The sequence below is a fragment of the Leptinotarsa decemlineata genome, unplaced genomic scaffold (assembly GCF_025532065.1).
Source record: "Leptinotarsa decemlineata unplaced genomic scaffold, Ldec_3_MD MMD2_tig00000690_RagTag_RagTag, whole genome shotgun sequence".
Lineage (NCBI taxonomy): Eukaryota > Metazoa > Arthropoda > Insecta > Coleoptera > Chrysomelidae > Leptinotarsa > Leptinotarsa decemlineata.
This window is the reverse complement of record NW_027412554.1, coordinates 2647720-2664415: the sequence shown is the minus strand read 5'-3', so window position 1 is coordinate 2664415 and position 16696 is coordinate 2647720.

The window sequence follows — 16696 nt, the reverse complement described above, 5'->3', positions numbered from 1 at the left end:
TAGCGCAATTCATCACCGAACCAACTGACTGGAGGTCTTTGATCGCGATGATGTCTCGCCCTCCTCAAAGGAAACATCTTGACCACATAGCCATTCAAAACCTCCACAAGAAGTTCACCCAAAGCATCCGGAGAACGATTCGTGTTTTCGAAAATACTCCAGTCGAAACATTCAAGGGCGCCCTTAAATGTGTCTATAGCTGAAAAAGAAATAAATCTTCTATAAATTGCGTCTTTTTTTATGTAACTGTAAATTCACTCAGCATGTATTGTCCCAAGTGATCCGATAGACAGGGTTCAAGAGCACCCGTTACAAAAAGGTCATCAGGAATATTAGTTATGATATTATCTATGCAGGTAGTAGTGTCTAGGGAAATTCTTGTGGGTTCTTTGATTGTGACAGTCAAATCAAAAGATTCGAATAAATTTGTTAGTTCAGAACAATAACGTGTTGTTGATAAAAAATTTATATTGAAATCACCGAGAAGTATCACTTTACTTTTTTTCTTCAGTATCTTTTGTAGACAAGCATCGAATGTATTCATAAAACTATCAAAATTTCCATTACAAGATCTATACAAACTAATGTATTTATATCTATGTTTTCTGCTACCATTTGTAGAAAGCATGCGAAATTTGAACTCCTTCTGATTTGAATATTGTGCTGCACAGCGAAATCTCTCGAAAACAAGTAGATGATCTGTATACAATAATTCACTCCAAGCTTTTAGTTTTTTCAGTTTTGAGAATTGAGTATCAGAAAAATTGCGTAAAAAGGTCAAAGATCATCAACAACCTAACCATCGCGTTAAAAGTTCAAGTATATTCTTTTCTTGAAGTATATTTCACTATCCTTTTAGAAACAATTTATTCAACTAAACAAACTTCTGAGATGGGATTTTTTTTTCAAATAAGGTGAATAATACTAATTGGGGTACGATGGACTCTTTTGTGTTAACAAATATTATCAATTAATTTTGGTTGTGGTTGTTTTGTTATTGATGTGGTTTAGGTATTAATAAACTAGTATCAACTAGTTTCATTTCAATAGTCTTACAATCCGCCCAGTTGCACTCACGGTCAGGCCCAAAGACCGAGAGAGGGGCCAAGATCACTTTTATGATAGCTCCCCTTCGCCGTGTCTTTGACTCGCTACAGGTACCACATCATGAATGATAGAACAGCGGTGTCGTTGGGGGCACTTTTTTACAGTATATAAGCTATACCCTTTATACCAAATATTGATCTCATAGAAGTGAGCCAAGAATACATTTTTGAGAAAATTTCAACATGAAATAACCCCGAAACTAAAAAATACTAATACTACGATACGATACTGAAAAATTGTATTATAAATTGAAAATCTCATGGTTCTTACAAAAATTTTGTAATTTTCTTAATCAATATAATATTACGGGAATTAATATTCATTATATATTATATATATTTATAAAATATTAAAGATATGGAGAGCAACATCTATTTATTTATTTTCATTGAACGGGTTCAACTCTATTTACAAATTTCATAATACATATTTTGAGAAACAATTTTTGAAAAAGCAATATACAGTACTTTTCTTTATTGTTCCCCCACCTTTTATTTTTTGAACGGGTCAACTAAAAAAATCGAAACTTGGGATAATGAAATTGTTGCATGAATACTATGTTTTGGAGTAAAATTGACAGATGAAAATTTCAAGATGGTGAATACATCGACGTTTAACTTTATAATTTGAGGAAGTAAGCTGATTTAAGTTCAGTTCAGTTCGAAATGGTTGCTTCGAACTTCTTGACATAAGAACAGCCTATCCGATATCTCACGCCGAACTTTTTCGAGCAGTAACGTTGATATTTTTACAAATATTTATTATTCTCTGTCGTATATCCAATACATTTTTCCATCAACTGCCAGCTTAGATATTAAAAATAACTTAACAAGAATGTATGACAGAAACGAATACTACAAAAAACTAAAACTTTTCTCACAAACTGGAACTGAGGGATGAATTCCGAAAATATTGAATTTTTTCCAAATATGTTCGAATATAAGGACCTTTTCTGTAGGTTATATGCATTTTCTCATTTAATCAATAGTTCAGGAATTTCTTGCAAAATACTGGAAAATAGTCCAATGGTTTCTCAACATAGTCATTGATTTTCATAATAAAAACCACTTTATGATGAATCTACTATCTGGTCTGAGTTCCGTCTTTATAATAACAAAACTGGTTTGGATTCAAGAAGTTTTAAACAAATTGAAAGTATAAAATTAAAAGCTATATATAATCTTTGACATTCGTTAATGACGAAGGGTAGTCTCCACAGCTAAAATAAGGGATAATGCATCTCCAAAAATTATTTTTCGGGAATATATGAGAGATTCTACCTTATGAGTGCATTCGTGAAAATGATTGGAAAATGATATATATATATATATATATATATATATATATATATATATATATATATATATATATATATATATATAAAATGTAACAAATAGTGGACATAACACTCCAAAAAGGGGGGCAAACCGCGGACACGTGCTTCTGGCTATTGGCCTCATCAGCGCGGTGCAGCTAAGTGTATATATATATATATATATATATATATATATATATATATATATATATATATATATATATATATATATATAAATCTAGAAAGGTTAATGCAGTCAAGCTACTGGAAAATAATTCCATGAAAATCAAAAAATAAATAGATAAGTACTCTTTGATCATTCCCATATTGATTTCAATTTAAGAGCCACCGGTATACAGCTGTTTCAGCCTATTGGGCATCGTCAGTACCGGGCAGGCGGTCCTCGATTGAAGACAAAATGAGAAAAAACCAAGAAAGTACTTGATAAAAATAGCTGCGTAAACGCAAGCGAAACATAAGTGGAACCACCTATTGGTGTGACACCCAAGTCAACTTGCCAAGTTTTTATGTCAGTGTTGGTGGTTTGACCAATCAACCGACAACTGCGGTAGCAGAAATTTGGGAAGCTTGCGTTTACGCAGCTATTTTTATCAAGTACTTTCTTGGTTTTTTCTCATTTGGTCTTCAATCGAGGACCGCCTGCCCGGTACTGACGATGCCCAATAGGCTGAAACAGCTGTATACCGGTGGCTCTTAAATTGAAATCAATATTGGAATGATCAAAGAGTACTTATCTATTTATTTTTTGATTTTCATGGAATTATTTTCCAGCAGCTTGACTGCATTAACCTTTCTAGATTTCATATCATTTCTAGAAACATGTGGATTCGTTTTCCGATGGCATTTCAGGTTAGCTTCCCAAATTTCTGCTACCGCAGTTGTCGGTTGATTGGTCAAACCACCAACACTGACATAAAAACTTGGCAAGTTGACTTGAACCAATAGGTGGTTCCACTTATGTTTCGCTTGCGTTTACGCAGCTATTTTTATCAAGTACTTTCTTGGTTTTTTCTCATTTTGTCTTCAATCGAGGACCGAGGGAATGATCAAAGAGTACTTTTCTATCTACTAGCACTCCTCAAACTGAACTGGTCATCCTGTTGTCTGTCTCTTTATACGGTCAGAGTGTCTTAACTCAGGTATTTCAGGTATTTTAGGTAAATTTGATGTTCTGCATCAGGTACTCTTCTTCGTGTTAGATCTTTTTTAGGAATGTGTATGGTTTTGTTTAATATATTGAATGTGAGATCTTGTTGTGTTTTGATTTGTACTTGTTCCTCGATAAGTGATTTATGACTGTTGAATTTATGGATGTTCAAGTTTTCCCAAATGTCCATGCGGTTTCCCTTGTTGATTTGTTTTATCAGTTTTATGTTCTCTGGTGGGGGGAAATTATGTTTGTTTTATATGGCGTGTGTTGCAAGGTTTGATTTATATACTGTTGGATTTATGTATGCCTTTTTGTGCTCATTGTCCTTTGGATCAGTTTTTTCTTGGTTTGGCCGATATAGAATTTGTTGCAGTCCGATCATTGTATACTGTATATTCCGTTTTGGTCTTTGTCTTCTTCTTTTCCATAGTTGTTTATTTTTTGTGTTATCTTCGTGTTCGGCTTGTATGTGATGTTGATGTTCAGTGGTTTGAAGATGTTTGTTAGTTTTTTGGTTTGGTGTCCTACGTACGTAAATGCTGTCCATCGTTGTGTTGTTTTGTCTGTTGCGGTGGCTTGATCCTTGTTCTGTATTTTTTGTTTGATTCTGTTTTCTAGTTTATCTATTGTCTTTTGGGTGTATCCGTTTTCGTTCGCTATTTGGTATATGTTTTTCCGTTCTTTGTTTCGGGCTTCATTGCTGAGTGGTATCCTTAACATTCTATATATGAATGCGTTATAGGCAGCCATTTTGTGTGATGGTGGATGGTTTGAACTTGCGGGTATGATGGAGCTTGTTTGTGTAGGAATACTCACCGCAGTTGACCGAGTGTTCGAACGAATATATGAGCAGAGAGGGTCGAAGAGAGGAGTCGCTGGATGTAAAGAGAACCTGATCATCGATAGATGTGTAACGCAGGACTCGATACAATATAAGCGTAACCTCTCTATGGCCTTACCGTAAGGCATTTGATACAATTTCGCATGAGCTCATCTTGCATTTGCTCAGATGCCTTGCGGTACCCGACAACATAGTGAGATGCATTGAACAACTGACACCACTTTGGCGAACTCGCTTCACCATAACATCTGGTCAAGCAAGAGTTGAAACAGGGTGGGTCACTTTCAGAAGGGGTGTATTTCAGGGTGATTTCCTCGGCCCCCTTCTATTCTGCATCTCACTATTGCCATTATCCGTTGCGCTCAGAAAGACTCGAGGGTATAACTGTGGCACCCCCGGAAACCGGAGGCACAAGGTCACCCATCTGTTTTATATGGATGATCTTAAACTTTATGCCTCTGGAGAGAAGGATCTCCATCAGTCCTTGAGGGTGGAGGAAGAGTACACGCATGCTATCGGTATGAAATTCGGGATAGACAAATGTGCAATGGTTCATCTCAAAAGAGGACGATGCGGGGACTACGGAGAGGATGTGCAGCTCGTAGATGGAAGCATCCTACACCATCTGGATGCCGGAGAGACGTATACTTACCGGATGCCGGAGAGACGTATACTTACCTCGGGGTGGAACAACGCCACTCACAAGAGGTAACTGCAGTGAAAAACTCTCTCCGCGGCAAGTATCATCACAAACTTCGACAGATCTGGTCATCGGAACTGTCGGGGAAGAAAAAAGTAGCTGCAACAAATATGCTTGCCGTTCCAATCTTACTCTACTCCTTTGGAGTAGTGAAGTGGACTCGGGAGGAGCTGTATCAACTCGACGTAAGGACCCGAAAAATGATGCATCTCTATAGGAGTTTGCATCCCAAATCGTCCGTTCCACGGTTGTACTTCCCCCGACAACAGGGAGGTCGTAGACTTTTGAGTTTGGAGTGTCTACATGACATAATGGTACTGGATACAGCCTGTAAAGTCGTCAGGAGTTCGGATCCCCTTCTCTGCATGGTCCGTGACCATGAGAGAGCAGGAATTGGAGCATTTCTCCTTAGGGCAGCTGCTCGAGCAGCTGATGAACTCGGTATAGTTTTCGACTCTGAACGAGGTGACTACAACTCTGTCACCGAGTTGGAACCCGTTCAGCAACAAGCTCAGATAAAAGCCGCAGAGATCACCTTACTTCTGCGGAGACACAGGGATAAGCCAATGCATGGGGTCTTCTTCAATAACATTGAAGACCTTGGCTTATCAAAGCGCCTGACGTTCGCTTTTCTCAGGTCGAGTGGGCTGAAGTCGGAAACTGAGGGGTTCATCATGACTTGCCAGGATGGTGTCTTTAACACCTTAGTCTACCGCAGTCGCGTGATGGGTATAGAGGTTCCTGACACAAGGTGCAGGGCCTGCTGCGAGGCGCCTGAGACCCTAATGCACTTGCTATCATTATGTCCAGCATATGCGGTCTTGGCCTATATCCATCGACATAACGCGGCCCTAAGAGTGCTATATTACCATCTACGGCACTCTTACGGTATTGACGAGACACCGGTGTTGCCCTACGCTCCGGGGGATATTGAATCCGTTGTGGGGAACGAGAAGTGCCGAATTTATTGGAACTACTCGTTCCCCACCCTCAGGCTCATACAAGCTAATAAGCCTGATGTAGTCCTGGCGAGACGAATATCGTCAGAAAAGAGGAGGAAAAACGGATAAAATATCGAGATTTTCTCTTCGAACTCCGCAGACTCTATCCAGATCACTCTGTCAAGATGGTCGTTTTGATTGTTGGAGTCCTTGGTGGAATGATGTCTTCTCTACTTTCGAATCTAAAAATCATACCGGCTTGCCGCACTAAGGCAGAAATATTAGCCGCACAGATGCAGATCACTTACCCCACGGTGTGGGGAGTGGTCATTGGTTGATTATGCTGGCGCGCCCTCCCGAATGTATCGGGGCTTCGGGGGATAGGGCCTGACCAGCGCACACTTCGGTAAAAAATATAATAATAATAATAATAACAATAATAAATTTTGAATTTTACATCATTCCTAAATAATAACAGGTAGTTTATCATGCCCTTTTCGTTTTTTCATCACAGATGTTAATTTAATTTTATCTGACATTTCTTTCTAACCTATATCGGTTATCAGTTTTTCGTATTTTGATGCGTTTCAATGTAAGAATGTTAATATTTGAATTTCCCACTCTTATTTGCTTGTTTTCGGTCAAAGCTGTGGGTTTCAATATATGTACAGGGTGTCCTTGCTGTATTTTTGTATCTGAATTCCTTCGTGGTTTTTTTAAAATTCCCATACACTGTTGTATTTCGAGTCTTTTCATAACAAATACCTCAAGTATTAGATATATTTTTTTTATAAACAAAAAATATAGCTCATACTTTCAATTATGATTATGATTATGACATGTTTCTATTTTTACGTTTGTTTATATAAATAAATATCATTTATGTTGAAAATTCCTCTTATTCTTTCTTCAATTAAATATTTTAATTTATAGCTATTCACATTATTTTCACTGACAATTTCATAAGGACCTTCAAATATTGGAAGTAGCTTTGCACATATTTTTTTTTAAATCAGTTACTCTATTTGCCCTTATCAAAACCAATTGACCTTTTTCAAAGATTACATTTTTATGTGTTTTCTTTTTATCCATACTTTTCTCACTCCAGGATGACCATTATGTTCATGTAAATACTTCAATATATTATAAGCTAATTCATTACTAATTACATATAGTTCCTGATCCTTTATAATCTTTATCCAAATACCATTGGCTTTTTTACATTCAATTATATCTTTTGCTTCTAATTTATTTTGATCTTCTATAATTTTATTCATTGAAAATATTCCCTGTTGGTCAATTAATATATTTACCCCAATTTGTAAATTTATTTCTCTTTTTACTTTGCCATCTGATCTTGTTAATGCATGTATTATTATATTATCTCTACTTTATATGTTTATTCTCAAGATCATACTCTTGTAAAAGTAATGCACCTCTATGTTTACTATTATTGTAATATTTTAAATGTATGTTTATATTAGATAAGTTATTTATTTATTTTACTAAGAATTTTGTTAATTTGTAATTCATACCTCATTATTATTACTCTGTACCTCATTCGTAACGTGTGTCCGTTGCATATTGTTTAGCTGTCTGATTTCTTCTACGCTTCTACTTCTCCTATGTCTGTACATATCATCATTTCTTTCGTCATCGTAATCCCTATTGTCTCTGTAATTTTGTCTGTCTGTACTATTAGCTCTGTGCCTGTATGTATTATTATTGTTGTTTCTATTATTATTGTTATTATATCTGTTATTATTATTGTTATAGTATTTGTTATCACCGTAGTGTGCGCTGGTCAGGCCCTATCCCCCGAAGCCCCGATACATTCGAGAGGGCGCGCCAGCATTATCAACCAATGACCACTCCCAACACCGTGGGGTAAGTGATCATTGGGTCCGAGAATCATGTGCCCTGAGCAAGCGCAGTGAGCCAAGAATGACAGCCTTCTGCATCTGTGCGTCTAAGATTTCTGCCTTAGTGCGGCAAGCCGGTATAATTTTAAGATTCGAGAGTAGAGAGGACATCATTCCACCGAGGACTCCAATAATCAGAACAACCATCTTGACAGAGTGATCTGGATAGAGTCTGCGGAGTTCGAAGAGAAAATCTCGATATTTTATCCGTTTTTCCTCCTCTTTTCTGATGATATTCGTCTCGCCAGGAGCTGAAAACTCCACGACAAATATCGTTTCGGTCTGGTGGTCGAGGAGGACTACATCAGGCTTATTAGCTTGTATGAGCCTGAGGGTGGGGAACGAATAGTTCCAATAAATTTGTTATTTTGTTCCAATAAATTTGTTATTATTATTATTGTACCTTTTTTGTCCATATCTGTTATAATTATTGTTATTTTCTCTGTTATAGTTATTTCTATTTGCATTATTATTATTGTTATTATTAAAATTCATATTATTGTGTCTATTATTATTTTGTGTTCTATTATTGTAATATCTGTCATTTATATAATTATTATTATCATTTCTGTTACTATTCTGTCTCCTATATGATTGGTTGTATTGATTCCGATTATTATAATTATTATTGCTTTCTCTATTAGCATATACCTGTCTATTATTATTTTGATTGACCCTATTTTGAAAATTATTGTAATTGATTCTCCTTCTTTCCTGTGTCATCAAAAATTGACATAGACTATCCATATTTTTAAAATTGTACAGCATCATAATCTCCTCTAAATTATTATCAAAATGTTGGATTATTAAATTGACTATATATTCTGTGAAATTGCAATTTAAATACTGTGATGCACTATATATTTTCATGACATATTTGTGGTAAGATGTTCCTCTATTGGAATTGAATTTTCCCCCTAACAATTCATCTTTTATTAACTTTTGTTGGGAAGGTCCCCAGAAATAGCTCAAAAATGTATTTGAAAATTTATTAAAATTGGTCAATTCTTTCTCTTTATTGGTGAACCACAATAATGCTTCTTCCTGCAATTGATTTCTAATTACTTCTTTCATTTCTTTAAATGACAAATTTTCATATTTACTTTTTATGAATTCTATGAAAGGTACTGGATGTTGTCTTTGAATGTTTCCATTAAATATTAATTTATTTTCATTACCTATAGCTATAATTGGTCTTATCGATTCTTCTCTATTACTTAGGTTTCTCTCCGTTTGTTTTATTTTATTGTTAATATCAATTACTTTTTCATTTATGTTATTTTCATTCTCTTCTCTCCTTGTATTTACTTCTTGTACCAATCCTTCTTCTACAATAGTTATTCTTCCATGTACCTGATCAATGTATTCTTCACTTTCTTTTCTGTGATCTTCCACCTCCTGTGAATTTTTTTCGACCTTTTCTTCAATAGTCATTTTATATTCTGCTAATTCTTGTTTCAAATTATTATGGTTTATTTTAATTTCTGTTTCTAACTTCTTTACATTATTTGTTTGTTCATCAATTTTTTCAAATAACTTCTTCATCTCTTCATTCGTTTTTCTTTCCAATTTTTCCATATCTTCTTTTCTCATTCTTGTTGATAGTTGATGAACTATAAAAAAGTTATAACAAAAGCATTAGCATTTACGACAACATTATAAATTTGATCATTACCGATTGATCACCAGTTTGTCAATTCTGCTCGAATTAAAATTCTTAATAAAGTACCTAATATTCCTGCTCATACTCCAAAAATAAAATATAAAGTTTCAATATTTTTATAAGTCGAGAATAACCATTTGTTCGGTGGAATGGCTGAGAATAAGCAATAAATTGTAAATTTATTTACATGGTGGAATGGCTGAGAATAAGCAATAAATTGTGAATTCATTCACGAAATAAAAATGTATGCCAGTCTTATAGTTAAAAATGATTTTAAATTGCAAATTTGAAGGTGAAATCAATTTTTAAAGATTAGATAAAAATCAACTTTGAAAGTTGAAAGTTTGTACTACCTCGAATAATCCAACTAAAGTAAATCTATTTAATAAAATAATTCAAAAATTGAATTTTGAGGAGCTAATCAAATTGATTCATTTCTGAAAAAAAATAACATTGAGGAAGTTATTCGAATATATAAGAACATAGGAATTAATGTAAAAGTAATTAGAATGAAAGTTACTAAAACAAAATTATTTTCAATTAAACTATCAGTGATCAGTCATTTAGGTAAAAATCCTAGAAAAGGGGGTAAACATCCCAAATAAAAAAAATTAGAATAAAAAATAACTTTCTTTATTTATACTGAATTATTGAATAAACTAATTGTTTTAAAAACAAAATTTGCGAAATTTGAAATATATAAAAATAATGTCTATTAAAATTAGAGAGTAAATACCGAAATACCGAAATCAAATTATTTTCATACATAAAATTCTTGCTAATATTCGAGCTATATGATTAATAGAGGAATAAACTAAAATTTTTCGTAATCTAATTTGATTTAATCCTAAAATTCCTCTATAGCAGAAATAAAAACAAAAAAATGAATTGTATTAAGATTATACGTTAAAATAACTATGGGACTTAATTTTTGCTAAGTTAATAGAGTAATAATGCTATTTTTGCTATTCCAATTTTCAATAGAAGGGCTGAATTCAATATTAAATTTATGAAAAAAATTGAAATTTCTGAAAATAAATTCATTTAAATTATTTAATATCAAAATTGAAAACAAAACAACTACAGATGCCAATCTTTGTGTGATACAATATTTTATTGCTAATTCAGGGGGGTATAATCTTTGCGAGGATTTCTATAAGGAAATAATTGAAAGAAAATTAATTTCCAAACCAATCCATATTTCAAATCAAGAATTTGAAGAAATAGCAGGGCACCAAAAATTAAAAAGGAAAAAAAATTATAATCTAAATATATTTATAATTATAAAGAAAAGGGGTAAAACCTTTATAAATGGGGTATGGACCCAGAAGCTTAATTAGCTTATCTTTATACATTTTAGTATTCAATGTTCACACATTTTTGATATTTGTTAAATGGGTAATGCCATTAAATGTAATTTACGAGAGTGTGGTGGTGGGCAATTTCACACATGATTGATTCTATAAAAATTATCCTTTTGTCAGGTATCGCGCATTTTTGGCTAATTTATTATATTAGAGAAACTCTATGAGGGGGATTTTCCCCTATGTTTTCTTATACTTTTTCTTATAACTCATACCAAGGCCTTTATTAGAAAAAGCTTTTGTAATTTTTTTATGAACTTTTGCTGCATAGTTTTTTCTGGTAGTTTATGTTTATTTTCATAGGAATTTTCCAGTAAAAATTTTTTATCAGAAAAAGTCCTAAGAAAAAAAATACAAAAAAATGCAAAAAATTACATTACACAAAGTTATCGGAACTATATTCAATATTAAAGTAGGTACTAAAAATTAAAAATAATATAATCATTAGTATATAAATAAAATTATGTATAATTAACAAAATATAATAAATTATTAATAAATATAATTTTTATATAATACCATAAAATTATTCAAAAAAAAAGTTTCTTTTATCCTTAATATACCAAAAAAATTTTATATAATTTAAGAATAAAAATCATATAAATTGAATTATTGCCAATGATAATTTATTGGTAAAATTATTAAAAATTCAATTTTGAAAGTTTTAGGTACTGAATTTGTTAAAAAACGAGTGATAAAAAAAATATATTGAAAAAAAAATTAATAAAAAAATTACAGGAAAAAGTATCAAAAATAAATTATATAAGTTATAAAAATAAAAAATTGAAAGCAAAAAGTACGCAAAAAAAAAAGAAAAGGGGATTGGAAATTATTCATAAATTCAAAAAATATACTACAAAATATTTATTGATATCTGATTATTACATCAGTATATTCACAATTACATTCTACACTCAAAATTTTGCTGCTATTAAAGTTTTTTAAATATTTATACCTCATACTGGTGAATATAAACGAGTAATTCAACCAAGTCTTCAGGTAACTCAGAGAACTGAACCTTAACATTAGGAAACTCTGTCAAGTATGATGCTAACATATCCAGAGATGAATTCATAAAGCGGAATGAATCGATGAATAGAAACTGCACTGGAGTATCATCCACATGTTTCGTGAAGGAAATGTACTTTTCTTTAGTGATGGGTAGCAGGTCAATCGTACCCCTCATTCTAGATGCAATATCTGTGACGATAAAATGTGCATCACAGCCAATCAAATTGTGAAAGACTACAGGAACTACATGACTAGATCGTGAACTTGGGTGTGAATATAAATAAATTCACACCGCAGCTGGGGTCATCATTCATAGACCTTCCACCTCAATTTTGCTGAAAAATTCTTGCATAAATGTGAAAAACAATGATGAGGCTTGCTTTGCATGGGCTGTTACCTCAGCACTCTATCCTATGCAGAAACTTGCTGATGCTACTTCATCATATCCTCATTATTCTGAAGCATTGAAACTTGGAGGAATTAATTTCCCAATGACTATTAGACAAATTCCGAGATTTGAAAAACTGAATATTTCTATCAATGTTTACATTCTTCAAAAGAAATGTGAAACGTTCATTACCTTACCTATACATACCTCACAAAGGAAAAGAAAGCTAGACATGTGAACTTACTGCTGATCCAAGATAATCATGATGAATCTGAAACTCCAGTTCGTTATCACTACGTATGGATAAAGAACCTATCGAGGCTCTTATCGAAACAGTTTAGTAAGAGACATGGTCAAAAGTACTTTTGTGATCGCTGCCTACATTATTTTCGATCCCAAGATAAACTAGAGAAACATACTGAGGATTGTCAGAGAATCAATGAAACAGCCATCAAGATGCCTGAGGAGGGTAAAAACATTCTCAAGTTCAAAAAACATAAAAATAAAGAAAGGGCCTCTTTCGTCTTATACGCCGAGTTAGAAAATCCGTTTTGAAGCCTACTCATCAGTAGGATCATCATCCAAAAAAACCTCAACATCATATTCCGGCAGCTGTGGGTTACTACTTGAAGTGCTCATACGATGACACTCTATTCTTCTATAGGGCATACCGTGGAGAATTGTTTGCAATGGTTTGCTGATGAGATGGGTCAACTAGCTGAAGATATGGCTACAGTGTTTTGGTGTCCATGCGACATCCATATGACATGTAGAGCAAGAAGTTGAGTTTCGAAGAGCTACACACAGATATTACATCTATAATGAGGGGTACGATCGACCTGCTACCCATCACTAAAGAAAAGTACATTTTCTTCACGAAACATGTGGATGATACTCCAGTGCAGTTTCGATTCATCGATTAACTCCGCTTTATGAATTCATCTCTGGATATGTTAGCATCATAATTGACAGAGTTTCCTAATGTTAAGGTTCAGTTCTCTGAGTTACCTGAAGACTTGGTTAAATTACTTACTGAGAAGGGGGTCATGCCTTATCATCATATTGATTCTTTCGATAGATTTGATGAAGCTTGCTTGCCCCCTATTGACTTGTCTACAACAAATTAGAATCTAAGCCCTGCCCCCGCAGACTATATCACGAGCCCAGAATGTGTGGAAGAGTTTCGGTTGTCAAACTTTGGGACAATATGTGAATTTATATATGAAAACCGATATCCTTCTCCTCGCTGACGTATTCGAACAATTTCGTGCAAGCTGCCCAGGACTCATAATCTGGACCCTGCCCATTACTATACGCTACCGGCCTTACGTGGGATGCAATGCTCAAATATACTAAAGCTGAATTGGAACTACTGACAGATCTTGACATGTTACTATTTGTTGAAGTTGAAGAGATTCGAGGTGAACTTAGCAAAGTTTGTTCGAAGAAAAGAGCTCATGCGAACAATAAATATCTATTTGTTGAAGTTGAAGGGATTCGAGGTGGACTTAGCAAAGTTTGTTGGAACAATAAATATTTGAGCAATTATGACTCTTCAAATCCTGACACATACCTCATGTATTTCGACGTAAACAACCAGTATGGGTGGGCGATGTCTCAGTATTTATTTATTGAGTGGTGCGATACCAATATTGACGTTTCATCAATATTCGATGAGAGCAACGTAGGATATAGGTTTGAAGTTGATCTGGAGTACCTATCCTAAACATCTACATGTTTCACATAAAGACTTGCCATATTGCCCTGAACATATAAATCCAAAAACAAAAAAGAACTCCATTTCGATAAAAGAGCTCACCAAATTGATGGCTACTTTCCAATACAAACAAAATATGTGATTCATTATCGCGTCATCACGAAAATTCATCGAGTACTTCAATTCAATCAATCACCATGGTTGAAGTCCTATATTGATTTGAATACTGAGTTGCGAAAAAGGGCTACGATTAGGGTTTGAAATAAAACCTCTTCAAGCTAATGAACAACGCAGTATTCGGGAAAAAGATATTCAACACTGACTTCATTAATTTCGAGTATGTCAATATTCATATCACCAATGATTAATTTAGAGTCAGCATATTGGTTGTCCATCCTAAGGTAAGTTTCCAGCGAACTATCGAAAGCAAGAGGGCATGAAGACGGTGACCTGTATACCGTTTAGATTTTAAATATTTTACCAGTTACTTCAAAGCTAATTTCAACTGCTTTTGTTTTGTTTGAATCTATTATACTGAGATTTGCAGAAAGACATTGTTGTATATACAACTGCTCCATCTGCCCTATTCAAGTCACCTTCGGAGTAAATCATGTCATATTCAGGAATGTTGTATAATTCTGTAATATGCAATTTCCACGATTCAGTTAGAACAATTACATCAAATTTAGTATTTAAATCCATTAACATGATTTGTAATTCATCAAAGTTTTTTTGTGAACTCCGTATGTTGTGAAATATATCTCTCTCCAGAAAGTAAGACAACGGTTTTACTGGGTTAATTGTCAAGCCGACGTCAAGGACTGGTGCAGAAAGTGTGCTGTATGCGCTGCCAGAACTTCAGTGATTTATTTGATCGACAAATTGGAGCAGTTCGTGAACACTTAGTTAAGATACACAAGAAAAAAAATGTTGTACCGAAAGCAGTTACACCAAGATCAGTTTTTATAGCCTTACAAGAACACGTGAGGCCAAACTGGATCGTTTAGTTGCAGGAGATATGCTGGAACCCGCCAATACAACTATTACACCTATTGAATGGTCAACACCTATAGTTTTGGCAATCAATTCGAATGGAAGCATTCGCATTCGTGGGGATTTTTGATTACAATAAATCCATATATGAAAAAAATGTTTACCCTCTTTTGGGTTTCGAAGATATAATGTCAAAACTCAGCGGAGGCCGATACTTTTCCAACATCGATCTGAAGGATGCATATTGTTGGAACTTCGGTTTAGGGGGTGACTCAGGGGTAACCTTTTGAGGGAAATACCATGAGGGAAACACCAGAATACTTAGATACTAGATTTATTGCCTACGAGTTGTACACAGGGGTCCTTCCCCAATCAGGTCTTACTAACAACTGTCTTATTATAATAATAATAATGTTTATTTGCATAATAAAATAAAATATTACAAAACCAATATAACACATGCAAAAAAAAATAAACAGAAAAATCACAGAAGCAGTTCAAACTGCTTGTTCGTGATATAATGACATCCGGGTAAAGTCATATTTGGGTTTTTTGATAAGTCACATGTTGGGTAAATTTCACACTTCAGTAAATAACATAATCAGGAGGTACTTTTTTCATTTTTGTAATGAATCGTTCAACGGACGGGCAACAACTGACTTTTATTCTATATAGTTTTTACATCTAGCAGATAACAGATGTCGCTACTTGTTATATTTTGTTATACATTTCAACATCCCCACTTAACAAAATAAAAGATGCATATGTTTAACAATATATCTACGACATATTATTTTTATCAAATAAACCAAACATTCCTAAAAAATTATAATGTTTCATTTTACATAAACCCTTAGTGAGTAGATCTGCGGGCATTTCTGCAGTCGATAAATATTTAATTTTTACAATTTCATTAGCGACTTTCTCTCTACAAAAATGGTACCGCACATCTATACGTTTGGACCTCTTATGGTGGACAGGATTTGCTAACAGCTTATGGGCAGACTGATTACCATTAAATATTGGTATAGGATAAGTTACATTAGTTAATTCGAATAATAAATTTCGCAAATACACAGCCTCTTTACAACATTCTGAAATGCCCATATATTCAGCCTCCGTACTAGACAGAGCAACAGTAACTTGTATCTTAGTTTCCCAAGAGATTGCACAATTTGACAGCCTGAAGAAATATCCTGTATATGATCTCCTATCAATTACATTACTGGCCCAATCTGCATCTACAAAAGCTTCTAACTGATTATTACCACTAGCTGAAAAATTCAAACACATAGATTTAGTTTTCTTTAAGTATTTTAGAATCCTCTTTGCATAGGCCCAATGTTCTTTAGTATAACAATTGTTGAATTGGCTTAGAAAATTTACAGAAAATACAATGTCAGGACGTGTGAGAACAGCTATATACATAAGCGAACCAATCAGTTTCTGATAAGGTAAATTTTTGTCACAATTCTCACTTTCTGTTAAATTCAGTTTAGTTTCAATTGGTGTATCTGCAAACTTACAATCAGAAATATTAAACTTTAACAATAATTCATCAAT